This window comes from Typopeltis vanoorti, chromosome 15 (assembly GCF_054136105.1).
Source record: "Typopeltis vanoorti isolate ZY-2024b chromosome 15, IOZ_Tvanoo_1.0, whole genome shotgun sequence".
Lineage (NCBI taxonomy): Eukaryota > Metazoa > Arthropoda > Arachnida > Uropygi > Thelyphonidae > Typopeltis > Typopeltis vanoorti.
The window spans coordinates 114,774,794-114,788,071 of NC_143563.1; the positions used below are offsets into that span (position 1 = coordinate 114,774,794).

The 13,278-nt window shown below is 34.5% G+C and overlaps 1 protein-coding gene across 32 annotated transcripts in view; it reads right to left on the bottom strand.

Annotated features, from left to right (window-relative positions):
- Positions 1–13,278, bottom strand: part of LOC150099090 (uncharacterized) — a 479,515-nt gene that overhangs the window by 442,215 nt on the left and 24,022 nt on the right. For 30 of the 32 annotated variants that reach the window (XM_090405399.1, XM_090405406.1, XM_090405404.1 and 27 more), the window contains exon 1: positions 5,121–5,224. The exons of 1 other annotated variant lie outside the window; for it this stretch is intronic. The gene's annotated coding sequence lies outside the window, so the exon portion shown is untranslated. Of the gene's footprint in view, positions 1–4,934; positions 5,058–5,120; positions 5,225–13,278 lie in introns of those variants that run through there. One more of the 32 variants, XM_090405380.1, reaches the window with a different exon arrangement.

A 13,278-nucleotide genomic window follows, 5' to 3' on the forward strand; every position in this document is an offset into this window, starting at 1 on the left:
AGAGTGATCAAAGATCCCTACCCCTCCCTCCAATTAGAATTCCATTCTGCTGGCAAAACAATTTGATTTTTTTCCCTCCTTTGTTTTATGTAAAATAGAGTATTTCTTGTAAAAGCAATTAACTTCTTCACTTCTTGAAATTTAATGTTTGGTATTTATAACTTATTGAGCCTCATGTTTTAATGTAAAAGAAAAATCAAAATTATGTCTATAGTATATATGTCAAGAATGTCTAGGTTCTATTGTGATAAGGAATGATACAATAATTATGCAATTAGGAAATAAACTTTATATGATTGTCTGCAGTCATTTCTTTACCTCTGCTGTTTTTATGGCAATACTTTCTTAAATTTTTTTTTATAACTTTTACATGAAAAAAAATATTGCAAATAACAGGATGAAATGGATTAAATGATGTGAATTTCACTTTCTTCAAACTCTGCTACAAAGTTTGTTCTGAATTTACAGACAAAGCAACTAAGGGCTCTGAGGCTAGTATGTCTTGCCTGTAAGTTGCACATGTTCTGACCAGCGTACCTGTTTTGCGAGATAAAAAGTTTCTGGGAGGAAGAAAATTTGCCACCTGCATATGAAAACTGGCTAACTCACCTTCAGCTGAAACAACCTGATAAAAGTTCTTCATGTCCTAGATAAAATTAGAACCCAGGTCTTTCCAACCAAAGCACATCATTGCTACTGACTGAGCAATGGAGGATCCATCATCTTCTAGAAGTATGCCCTCCATTTAGGTCCAATGGTAACAAAATTATCAGGGATCTTAAGAAGAAAAAAAAACTATATTCCATATATCATTTAAGTCAAATAATGCAACCAGTAGCAGCAATGCCATAAAAGCAAGTCATCCATCTCCCAACAACTGCCCTATATTCTAGAAATTCTGAATACCACAGCTAAAGCAATTTCCATTCCAAATTTGATTAGAAAGAGTTGATGATTCAAATAGTGTCAATAGATAAAGCTATCACCCTACTATCCCTCCTTTCATTTGAGTCTTGATGAAATTCTTAAATTAGCTTAATCAAAACTAGTAATATGCATCCCACATTTAGTGGACATGTGACTAATGATATTGAGGGTGTCCAAGTACCTATTGCTCCCCATCTGCCTGATTAGGCTGAAATTCTAAGCAAAGCATAAACAGAAGACGTTGATTTATGATGACTTACATGTAGGAATGTTTGAAGGAGAGAATCCCACTCTCTCTCCCTCCTATTTCTTCTAATTAAGCGAAATTTCTCAAGAGACTTTAAACATATGACAAATTATTTACTGACACAAGGTACACTTACAGGATGGCAGTCAGGTTGTTGAACAATCCTTTATCTTATTATTATTACTGTAGCCTCCATGGAGTCAGCATTCATAGTAGGAGGTCCACTTAACTAACAACGTTTATTGTATTCCACCTTGAAAGCATTTATTCTCCCTCGTTATAGTGCATTCTGGCAATGCATTCTACTCTACATGCAAAAAATGCCTCCTCATGCCTTTATTCACATCATTATATAATTTCCAGGAATGGCCATTGATTTTTCCTATCTCATCCCCAACTCTTTTCAAAATCCCTTCACTAACTTTTAAAGTATCGTATCACTTATTTTCCTCCTATCTACCAAACTCTGCAACCTACATTCTCTCAAACCACTTTGCATAACCAACATTCCAGTCCTGATATTACTTTGGTGATTCTTCTCAGGATGCTCTAGTGTTTCAAATGACAACAAAACTGTGTAACCAAATTTGAGCCCAATAGTCCCATGTGTGGTCTAATCTGATCAATGCCTTACACAGTGGCACACCACCACCACTACTTCATTCCTACTTAACAGACTTATCACAGCAACAATGTGTGTAGTCTTCACAACACTCACGTGCTCTCAACCATCACTCCAATATCCCAAATCTCCTTAAGCACTGCCTCACTAGTACAGTAAGCAGCCTTGTATCTTTGCACTCAAAAAACTACAATTCACAAATTTGTTGTCCGAGCTACTCCTTATAATTCTATCTAACTTTGCACCATCAGCAAGCATTTCAAAATCCACAATGAATCAATCCACATGAAATATCATTAACAGCAGGAGCCTATAAACTGCCCTGAGCATGCCACTGATCACCTTCCTTTACTTTGACATTACTATATCATATACAACTTGTTAGTATCATTCAGAAATCCAATTTTCAATCCATCTGACAAATCTATTATGTAATCTCATCTGCAGCTTATATACCAACTTGTCTTATGTGATAACACATGCAAACATGAAGATGTGATCCCTTTTAGTATAACTATTTTTGGAAGAATAGAGATATTACGTATTTACTTATACACACACACACACATTAATATTTAATTGTATCACAGCTTGCAAGTGACTAATAACTAAAAGGAGCTAATTTGCACTCAACAAAATGCAAATAATTTTCAATAAAGAACTATCAAATAGAATAGCAAGTCAATCCATAGTAAGATAAGTACATTCTGTAAAACTATTTTATGTGGTGTATGCTTTATACAACTTTCCTTTTTGTAAAACTGATCTATATTACAAAAGAGAAAAGTTGCAGTCCAATTTATTTTCTTATAGAAAAAAAAAAAAAAAAAAATTCAAATGTTATGCTTCAAAAAGTCTGACATATGCCCTTCCCAAACATAATCCTTGACTATTTTGATATACTTTATCCATCCCATCAGAAAGAAAGATGAGTGGCCAATGCTGTACAGGGAGATTTGCGATAACTCTAATATGTAACAAATGAGTTGAGTACTGACAAATGAGTATTTTTTAAATTCTGAAAATAAGAAATTTATGCAGATGAGAAGTGATGAAATGTACAAAAATAAGGTACTAATGATCCCACACATGCAGGCACCCATACACAACTGGTCCAGAACTTCAGTAGGGCAATAATAAATGTACATGACAAGTTAGACTCAAAATACTCAATTACTGCTAATCACATTAAAATTTTTGAAGTGTGATCTAATGGCAATAAAACATGGTTTAGTGTAACAAATACTCAGATAATTAATAGTTTTAACAGTGCATCATTGCCTTTTTCTGAAAGAACTTTATTTAGCTTTCTGTAAATATATACTGCAATAAAATGGGATAAAGGGACTAATACCATTATCTGAAGTCCAGACATATGACATCACTTTATCTCCAATCCTAAAAATGGAGGGGAAAGACAGAATTCCAACTTTATATTACACAAATTTAAAATACTGAATAATCATGATTATACAGTATTTTGTTAATTACAGATACATAATGGAACAGATCTACATTATTACTTTTACCATAAACTGTGTGTTGAACACGTATAAAATGAAATATTAATATTCTCATTTTCATAAACAACATTTTCTAAATTACTACCCACTGGCAGTAACTGGAAAAAAATTTGTTCCAATAAATAATTAGTAAAAAAAAAAGACGTCCAGACTACATTATTCAAGACATAAGGTCTGCTCAACAAATAACATGGAAGCGCTTGTTTATGCTTAAAATCTAAAACAGTAACAACTTTCAAGGATAATCAATGTTACTCACAAAATGCCTGTCATACATTTTAAACTATTCATTCTTATTCAACCTCTAAGAATGACCTTTCCTTATTAATATGTACTCAAAAATTTTTTCAGTATCTATCCTACACCCCCCCCCCCCACTCACACACACCTCTATCATATCCTTTATCTGACAGATGCTACACCCACAATCTGTTCTCAGTCATCATTCCAGTCCTGAAACCAGGTAAGGTATTCGCCTACCTTTCTCATGTTTCTTCTCAACTTTACTTGAATCCCAATCACACTCAAAATCTGTTATTTCCTCCATCTCTTACATTTTCATATATAATACACTGCACTCCATCTCACTGATCAAAAATGAAATCTGACACATCCCACTCCTCTGCAGTGCAAGCCTATTCAAATCAGCCTGAAACTGTCTTCCATTTTCCATGATTCTCACCAGCTTTCTATCATCAGCAACAACTGAATATCTCCCTTTAAAGATAATTAAATTAAATAAATGTCATACTTATATAAACGTTGACTCCAATTTTCAGTTAATTTTATTACATTTAATAAAAATTTAATTCAATTCTACATGAGGTAGAAGTGATTAGTACACAGATCAGGCAAACAATACTAAAATCCATTTAACATAACTACCAATAGTGATACTTAGCATCTTATGCCCATGTAATATTGCTTTCGCATATATTTTTCACTTGCAATCAATTAAAAATGGTTGCATTGCAATTAAAAACTAATGCATGGGGAAGGGGGTGGTAGAGCGTCTTGTATGCCGGCCAGCCTAGAACCAAGAACTTTAAAATTCAATGTGGGCATGTAATGCGAATGACCTGGACTCTATCGTACACAATGTTTGTAGTTGAACTACAGCTACAGGCTATTTCATTACACAAAAGTACTTAGGATATCGGCTCATTGTCTAACAAATAGCCGGCACGCAGCTTTTTTTTTTTTAACTGATATAAATAAATAGATTTATTCCATCCGAAAGATGTACTGCAATTCCAAAAAGGATCTAATTTGGATTACACATCGGTGTACGTTGTGAAGCATTGCAGCTGGCCCGATTTTTATTCCATACAGAATAAAAACTGGAAAACAGTAATGTTATGGACAAAATTACGTCTTACATGCAAATCGCCCTATTCCCAGCTTATTTAATAAAACTGCTTCTACCAAATACTAATTATAAGATGGTGTTAAGAATCACCTGTAGTAACATGTAGCGCAACTGTCTTAAATTTTATAACAAAATGCGTCTTTTCAACATGCTACTTCAGTTTAAGTTAGCAAAACACACACACAAAATGTCTCTCTAATTAATAAAACGGAAATATCGTTCCTATTGCATGACGGTCAGAAGTACCTGCTATGCCTAGAAAATCCGCCATTTTGTATGTCTCGAATATTGAATAGATGCCATCAATGGCGTCCTTTATACAACTAAACCGTCATGTTTACACAGAAATAAAATTTCTACGGATAACCATCTTGAACATCGGAATCTGTATAACTTATCATTGCATTAACAGTGAAAAGTTACAACACTAACCTTCGAATTTTCGCAAAGAAAACAAAATTTACACCAGAACAGGATTGTACACTCGTTTAACACCAAAACACCCCAACCGCATTCACCTTGCCGTACTAAACAAAGAACCCCACGCGCAAGCGCATAACGTACGGGGTGTACAAAACTGGAAACAAGGCACTTCGACTCCACCCAATGAATGATTTGAGTAAAAAGTACGTCATTCTCGCTTCTTGTACATATCTGTATAACTTGCACAAAAAAAAAAAAAAAAAAAATGAATTGCTGGATAACAGGACGTGTCCATGTAGGAGCGCAAGTGTACGAAAGAGCAGTAATTGCAATTCTGGCTGTGTAAACAGCCACTGAGATTTCACGAACTGAACGTAAGTGCAAACCAGCTGTTTTCTATAACTCCTTCGGAATTAAAAAAGACAAAATAAGAAGTTTTTTACCACTATATCATCGTGATGATGGGGGGGGGATGAATTCTTGGATTCCTTTAAGACTGCCTAATAATAATATTTTGTTTTACTGAATTCATATTTCTAAAGCAATGCTAACGAAACAAAAAAAAAAAAAAAAAAATTCGTTCCAATCAACGTTACCATCACAAGCCGGTTTTGTGATTTTACAGAAATGACAAGCACTTATATTGCGTATTAACAATTTTCAACGAACGGTAAATAACAGTGGTCTCGGTTAAACGCGGATAATAGGACCAGTAAATATTCGTATTAATGTCCTAGTAACCATCATTAAAGCAGAAAGTACACTCCCCTACGCAAGAGTAACAACTAACACCCACAACTCCCAATATGAAAATAACAACACTGCAGACTGATGTATACAGCCACAATACACAGAAAGACAGTGACACTTATTCTCACTATAGGAGACGGAAAGTTATTATCCACGCATAGAAACTTAAAAGTATTCCAGCGCCGAATGATTAATACGAGTATATTAGAAAAAGAAATTCTGAAACGCAGATTATATCGACCTTGATAATATATGCGACTGTGTTATAACCGAGAACGGTCGCAGCAGAAATTCTGAATCCCTGATATAAACAGATTTAAATTAATCCTTAAAGAAAAGCATCCACTGACAAGGGGCATCGATCCCTTCACTAAATTATGTGGGATTTCCCCTGCATGTTATGTCAAAAATTAGAAACAAAAAAAAGTAGACAAATTTTTGCTTTTAAAAGTTAAAAATGAGTCTATTTATATTTTTGTAACATACCCCAGGTAATATTTTGAAATAATAAGGAAAACTGCATTTAAAAGCACAATTATTCTTTATACTTTTTAAATTTTAAGATTAGATTTTTAAAATACGAAAAAAATATGCTGTCTCCAATCAGAAAGTTTCCAAGTGTAGTAAAATATGCTTTAACGTTTTACTAACAATGCGACATTCTTCGTGAAGGACGGGAGAGGGGATTGGAATAATGTAACTTTTTCGGAATAATAGGTAAATTTTAATAATATAAAGGTGCGCCATGGTAAATAAATGTGCAAACGCAGCCCTGATTTTCTGAGAGATTATCGTATCCGCTCTAAAAAACAGGTTGCGAGTTCGTATTATCCCACTGTGGGCATGGATAGATTGATTTTAGGCGATAATTGATTTTCATTGCCGGCGAGATACCCCCCCCCCCCCCACCACCACCCATTTATTGGAGGCCCGAAATAGCTTGAAAAAAAGTTTCTTGTCTGGCCTGTAAAGCAGGTTTGCTGGACCAAGTAAAAGTAAACCATGAATAAAATAACAATAATAAAAATAATAATAAGAGAAAAAAAACTTTTGCCCACCAGGTTACTAATTTGATAGGTTTACAATCTTCAATGGGTGAAAGTTACATGTAAAGAAAATGTAATAATAATAATAATAAATGTAAAAGTTTTAAAAACGTCAGCAATATAATATACAGTAAGTACACTTGTTAGAAAGAAGTCAACGGACACCATAGTGTGAGGAAGGAACAGCCCTGGCACCCACCTTCACGTGATGTAGATTTTCCTATTGGTGAAAATGACCATGCGGTCATTACTTGGGAGTTTGTACAACATGAGAAATATTCCGTCAAGAAGGGATATATGTGGAACTACAAGGCAAGCTTAAATCTGTCAATTATGACAAGCTTAAATCTGTTCCATAGCATAAAACACTGCAGGGTAAGGATGTATCGCAAGGAAGATAGTTAAGGGTCATCTAGAGGAAACAATATTAAATTGTATACATAAGGTGAGGAGGATTAATCAGGTAGGAGTGTTAGATGGATGAGTAATATCATTAAGCACGAGTTGGAGAAGAAGAAAACTGTGGATGGCATATAAAGAGAAAGGTGACCAGTAAATGCACGAACAGTACAAGGCTCAGGCAAGAAAGGTGACCAGCATGGTAAGAAAGGGAAAATCAGATTATGAGACGAACTAGCCAAGCAGGCCAAAGGAAATCCCAAAGAATTATTTCGTTATGTGACAAGTAAGAGGTTGATTTTCCATAGGAAAATTGGCTTAATGAGTGAGGATGGTCACGAAGAGACAGAAGCAGTAAAAATAGTTGAGTTACTGACTGACCACTTTACAAGGTATATCATCTTAGTGAGGTTACTGCTTTAACCTACGTGACAGACACTAATGTGAGAACAGAGGTGGATGAATGGAGGTTCTTAGGATATTGCAAAATCTCAATGTAAATGCAGCTGTGGGATTACATGGGATATCAACTAGAGTCTTGCAAGAATGTGCAAGGTAACTGGCAATGCCTTTGATTAAGTTGTTTAATTTAAGTCTCAGCTCTGGTAGAGTACCAAGGGTGAAGAAAGAAGGCAAAATAATCCGCTTGCACAAGGGAGGTTCTAAGACTGCAGGAGCCAATTATACATCAATCAGTATCTCAGGTGTGGTCGTAAAACTAAAAAAATTGGGGTTAAAAAGAGAGTTCAAGAATGGGTAGATAAAACTATGATACTGTATGATGATTAACACAACTTTGTGCAGAGTCAGTCATGCCTTAGTAATTTACTAACTTTTTATACTAGAGTAACAGCTGAGTTGGATAAAGAAAATGGCTACACCATTATTTTGCTGGATTTTGCAAAGGTATCTGACAGAATACCACATGGAACTCTGTTCTGCAAATCTGAACAAATGGAGATTGATATAATACTGGTTAACTGGATAAGAAGGTGGTTACTGGAGAGATATGCTGGACAGGTGACTTGTAGTGTGCTGCAAGGTTCACTGCTGGGACCATTGGAAATAAGCTGCAAGGAAATATTCAGTTGTTTGCTGATAACGTGAAATTAGGTATAGTAATATTATAAAATATATACACCTTTACACAAGAATATTATTTAATTTTCCAAATATTTCAGTCTGAATATTACAGACCATCTTCAGTGGCTACATAGGAAAAGTTTAAAAAAAACAAGGTGGAATACGAACAATTGATCATTCACAAATAGAACGAGCCGCGTGATGTCATATCGCTAAGTATTAAAAGAGTAAACATTTTTTATCACAGTCATGATTAAATTAAAGATATTACTTCAGAAATTCGTGTAATAATCTTAAATAACATTAGACTAATAGGAAATTAAAAATAAATAAATAAATTATTGTGTTATCCTGATTAAACTTTCCCACATTTTTGATACAGATATACAGTCATTACGATTCAAGTTCGAAACATTGAAGTAAGGCCTCCACACTTTCTTTAAAGAAATGTTCAAATTTATAGCGACATCAGTGTAGGAGGCGAGTCTTGGACCCAAGGATGTTGTGGCTTGTTTCTATTTCGTGCTGAGCTAATCCAGATTTCTCGGGTTTGTTGTGTTGAATGGATGATTTTATCCTACTTTGGACAAACTAGACGCTCTATAGAAAAAAAGAAAAGATTACAGTTACACGGAACTTGATGCACACCAGGTAAAGACATACTTGAGCGTTTATCTTTAGAAGGAAAATGGGTGGATAATTTCTTAATAGGTGTATAAGTGGCTCTTAGATCATATTTCTTCAGAATTCGTGAAATTGGTTCTGCAACCCAGGAAATTTAAGGAATTGGAACTCGACGTATTGAATCTTTGCTGTTTTTTAAGAATCGAAAAGATGTTGTGTACTCTTTTCGGTGAAGCCATTTAGTTTCATGTAATGTATGACAGTCGAAAGTTATTTCTGTAATAAATGAGAACTTGAACAATTAGTTTTGGCTAGTCGGATTAAACTTTTTATGATTCCTGTTTTTTGACAAGGGTGATGGGCAGATTCTTTGAGAATATAACGACCTGTGAAAGTTGGTTTTCTGTAAACTGTTGTTGTAAGAATACCTGAAGGTGAACGGATGAGGAGGACGTCTAAAAATGATAACTCGTTGTCTTTTTCAATCTCCATGGTAAACTTTATACGAGGATGTAATGAATTAATACTGATTAAAAAGGAAGGTAAGGAGTCTCTGTTATGAGGCCATACAGCAAAGATGTCGTCTATATATATATAACCCAAAAAGGATGGTTGAGGGAATATAGATGAGAACAGGACTTCTAGATGTTCCAAATAAAAGTTGGCTACAGCAGGAGAGAGTGGACTTCCCATGGCTGTTACTTCCACTTGGTTGTAAAATTTGTTTTGACATAAGAAGTATCCAGAGTGCATTACGAAATCAAATAACTTTATATTGTTTTGTGGGAAGATGTCAGCAAGTAATTCTAAAGTCTCTTTGAGAGTTACATTCGTATATATAAAGTTTCTATATCAAAGCTAACCATAAGGTCTGTAGGTTGTAATGCGATATTTTTCAATTTAAGAAATCCGAAGAGTTTTTCAAAATAGTGCGTGAGTTGCCTATGTGTGATTTCAATAATTTAGCTATATATTTTGCTATGCGATAAGTAGGAGAATCAATACAATCCACTATAGGGCGAAGGGGAACATCTGTGTTATGTATTTTAGGTAGACGATAAAACCTAGGAGGCCTAGCAAAATGAGTTTTTTGTCTTTCAATCGTGTTCTATATCCAAACTTATGACCTCATCTAGCAGGGAGTTTAATTTCTTTAGTTGTCTTTTGGTTGGATCGTGATTGAGTTCTTGGTATGTTGAGCAATTTCGAAGTAAAAGGGAAAGTTTTCTTCTATAGTTTGAAGAGTTCATAATTATTATCGCTTTCCGCTTGTCAGCTTTATTAATGATGAGGTGACTGTTGCTTCTTAAGGAATCTAGCGCTTTCTTTTCAGAAGGAGATATGTTCGAATGAGGAAGGTTGGCTTTAAGTAGCGAAGAAGCAACTTCTAAGCAGAGAGCATTAGCATTTTCTCTTGAAAGATGAATGAGGTTCCGTTCGATGTTAACAAGGAAATCTACGTATGGAATCTTTATATGGACTATAGAGAATTCATGTCCTTTTGAGAGGATGAGTATTTAAGTTAAGGGGATAAAAATCCCTTATTGTTACATCCCTTAAAATCCCTTAACAATAAGGGATTTTTATCCCCTTAACTTATATCAACCTCGCCAGAAAAAAATAGCCGTTTTGGCTTTTCATCTTAGGATGAGTATTTCTCTATTAGTTAAAGCGCGACCGGATACGTTGACGATCCAATTATCTGGAACTTGGAAAGGCTTGATTTGTCTTGATTTGAATTTTATTCCTTCACGGGAAAAAAAAAAAAAAAACGGTAAATTAGGTGAACTATCAATACAAGGTAAGTTGCGAGCGAAGACCATCTTTCTGAAAAAATGCCGCGACAACAAGATAATTCCTAATTTCGCTAAGATTAAAGAAACCATTAAATCTCTTGGAGCTCATAATATTCACAGGAACACCAGTTTATCTTTAATCTTTAATCAACTCAGAGCAGCTAAACATGATCTTGCTATTAACATTCATCAAGTTTCTGATCTCCGTACCTATATCTCCACATCTTTCAAACATGGTTCTGAATGTGGCTAAATGTTCTATACAATGTTCGTATAAAAAAAACAATCAACATCTAAACCGCAAGTATGATGTTCTTGTTTCTAGACAAATCAAGCCTTTCCAAGTTCCAGATAATTGGATCGTCAACGTATCCGGTCGCCCTTTAACTAATAGTGAAATACTCATCCTCTCAACAGGACATGAATTCTTAGTCCCTAAAAAGATTCCATACATAGATTTCCTTGTTAACATAGAACGGAACCTCAATCATTTTTCAAGTGAAAATGCTAATGCTCTCTGCCTACAAGTTGCTTCTTCACTAGCTGAAAAGGGGAAAGCGACAGTAATTATGGACTCTTCAAACTATAGAAGAAAACTTAACCTTTTACTTCGAGATCACTCAACATACCAATAACTCAATCATGATCCAACCAACAGACAACTGAAAAAATTAAACTCCCTGTTAGATGAGGTCATAAGTTTAGATATAGACACGATTGAAATGCAAAAAACTCATTTTGCTAGGCCTCCTAGGTTTTATAGTCTACCTAAAATACATAAGACCGATATTCCTCTTCGCCCTATAGTGGATTGTATTGATTCTCCTACTTATCGCATAGCAAAATATTTAGCTAAATTATTGAAATCCCACATAGGCAACTCACTCTCTTTTTTGAAAAACTCTTCGGATTTCTTAAATTGAAAAATATCGCATTACAACCTACAGATCTTATGGTTAGCTTTGATATAGAATCTTTATATATACGAATGTAACTCTCAAAGAGACTTTAGAATTACTTGCTGACATCTTCCCACAAAACAATATAAAGTTATTTGATTTCGTAATGCACTCTGGATATTTCTTATGTCAAAACAAATTTTACAACCAAGTGGAAGGAACCATGGGAAGTCCACTCTCTCTCCTGCTGTAGCCAACTTTTATTTGGAACATCTAGAAGTCCTGTTCTCATCTATATTCCCTCAACCATCCTTTTTGGGTTATATATATATAGACGACATCTTTGCTGTATGGCCTCATAACAGAGACTCCTTACCTTCCTTTTTAATCAGTATTAATTCCTTACATCCTCGTATAAAGTTTACCATGGAGATTGAAAAAGACAACGAGTTATCATTTTTAGACGTCCTCCTCATCCGTTCACCTTCAGGTATTCTTACAACAACAGTTTACAGAAAACCAACTTTCACAGGTCGTTATATTCTCAAAGAATCTGCCCATCACCCTTGTCAAAAAACAGGAATCATAAAAAGTTTAATCCGACTAGCCAAAACTAATTGTTCAAGTTCTCATTTATTACAGAAATAACTTTCGACTGTCATACATTACATGAAACTAAATGGCTTCACCGAAAAGAGTACACAACATCTTTTCGATTCTTAAAAAACAGCAAAGATTCAATACGTCGAGTTCCAATTCCTTAAATTTCCTGGGTTGCAGAACCAATTTCACGAATTCTGAAGAAATATGATCTAAGAGCCACTTATACACCTATTAAGAAATTATCCACCCATTTTCCTTCTAAAGATAAACGCTCAAGTATGTCTTTACCTGGTGTGCATCAAGTTCCGTGTAACTGTAATCTTTTCTTTTTTTCTATAGAGCGTCTAGTTTGTCCAAAGTAGGATAAAATCATCCATTCAACACAACAAACCCGAGAAATCTGGATTAGCTCAGCACGAAATAGAAACAAGCCACAACATCCTTGGGTCCAAGACTCGCCTCCTACACAGATGTCGCTATAAATTTGAACATTTCTTTAAAGAAAGTGTGGAGGCCTTACTTCAATGTTTCGAACTTGAATCGTAATGACTGTATATCTGTATCAAAAATGTGGGAAAGTTTAATCAGGATAACACAATAATTTATTTATTTATTTTTAATTTCCTATTAGTCTAATGTTATTTAAGATTATTACACGAATTTCTGAAGTAATGTCTTTAATTTAATCATGACTGTGATAAAAAATGTTTACTCTTTTAATACTTAGCGATATGACATCACGCGGCTCGTTCTCTTTGTGAATGATCAATTGTTCGTATTCCACCTTGTTTTTTTAAAACTTTTTCTATGTAGCCACTGAAGATGGTCTGTAATATTCAGATTGAAATATTTGGCAAATTAAATAATATTCTTGTGTAAACATATATTTTATAACTCTAATGTCACAAGTATCTTTAAAGAATCTAGGTATAGTAATATTTAATCAAGGTGATGTGGAGAGTCTGCA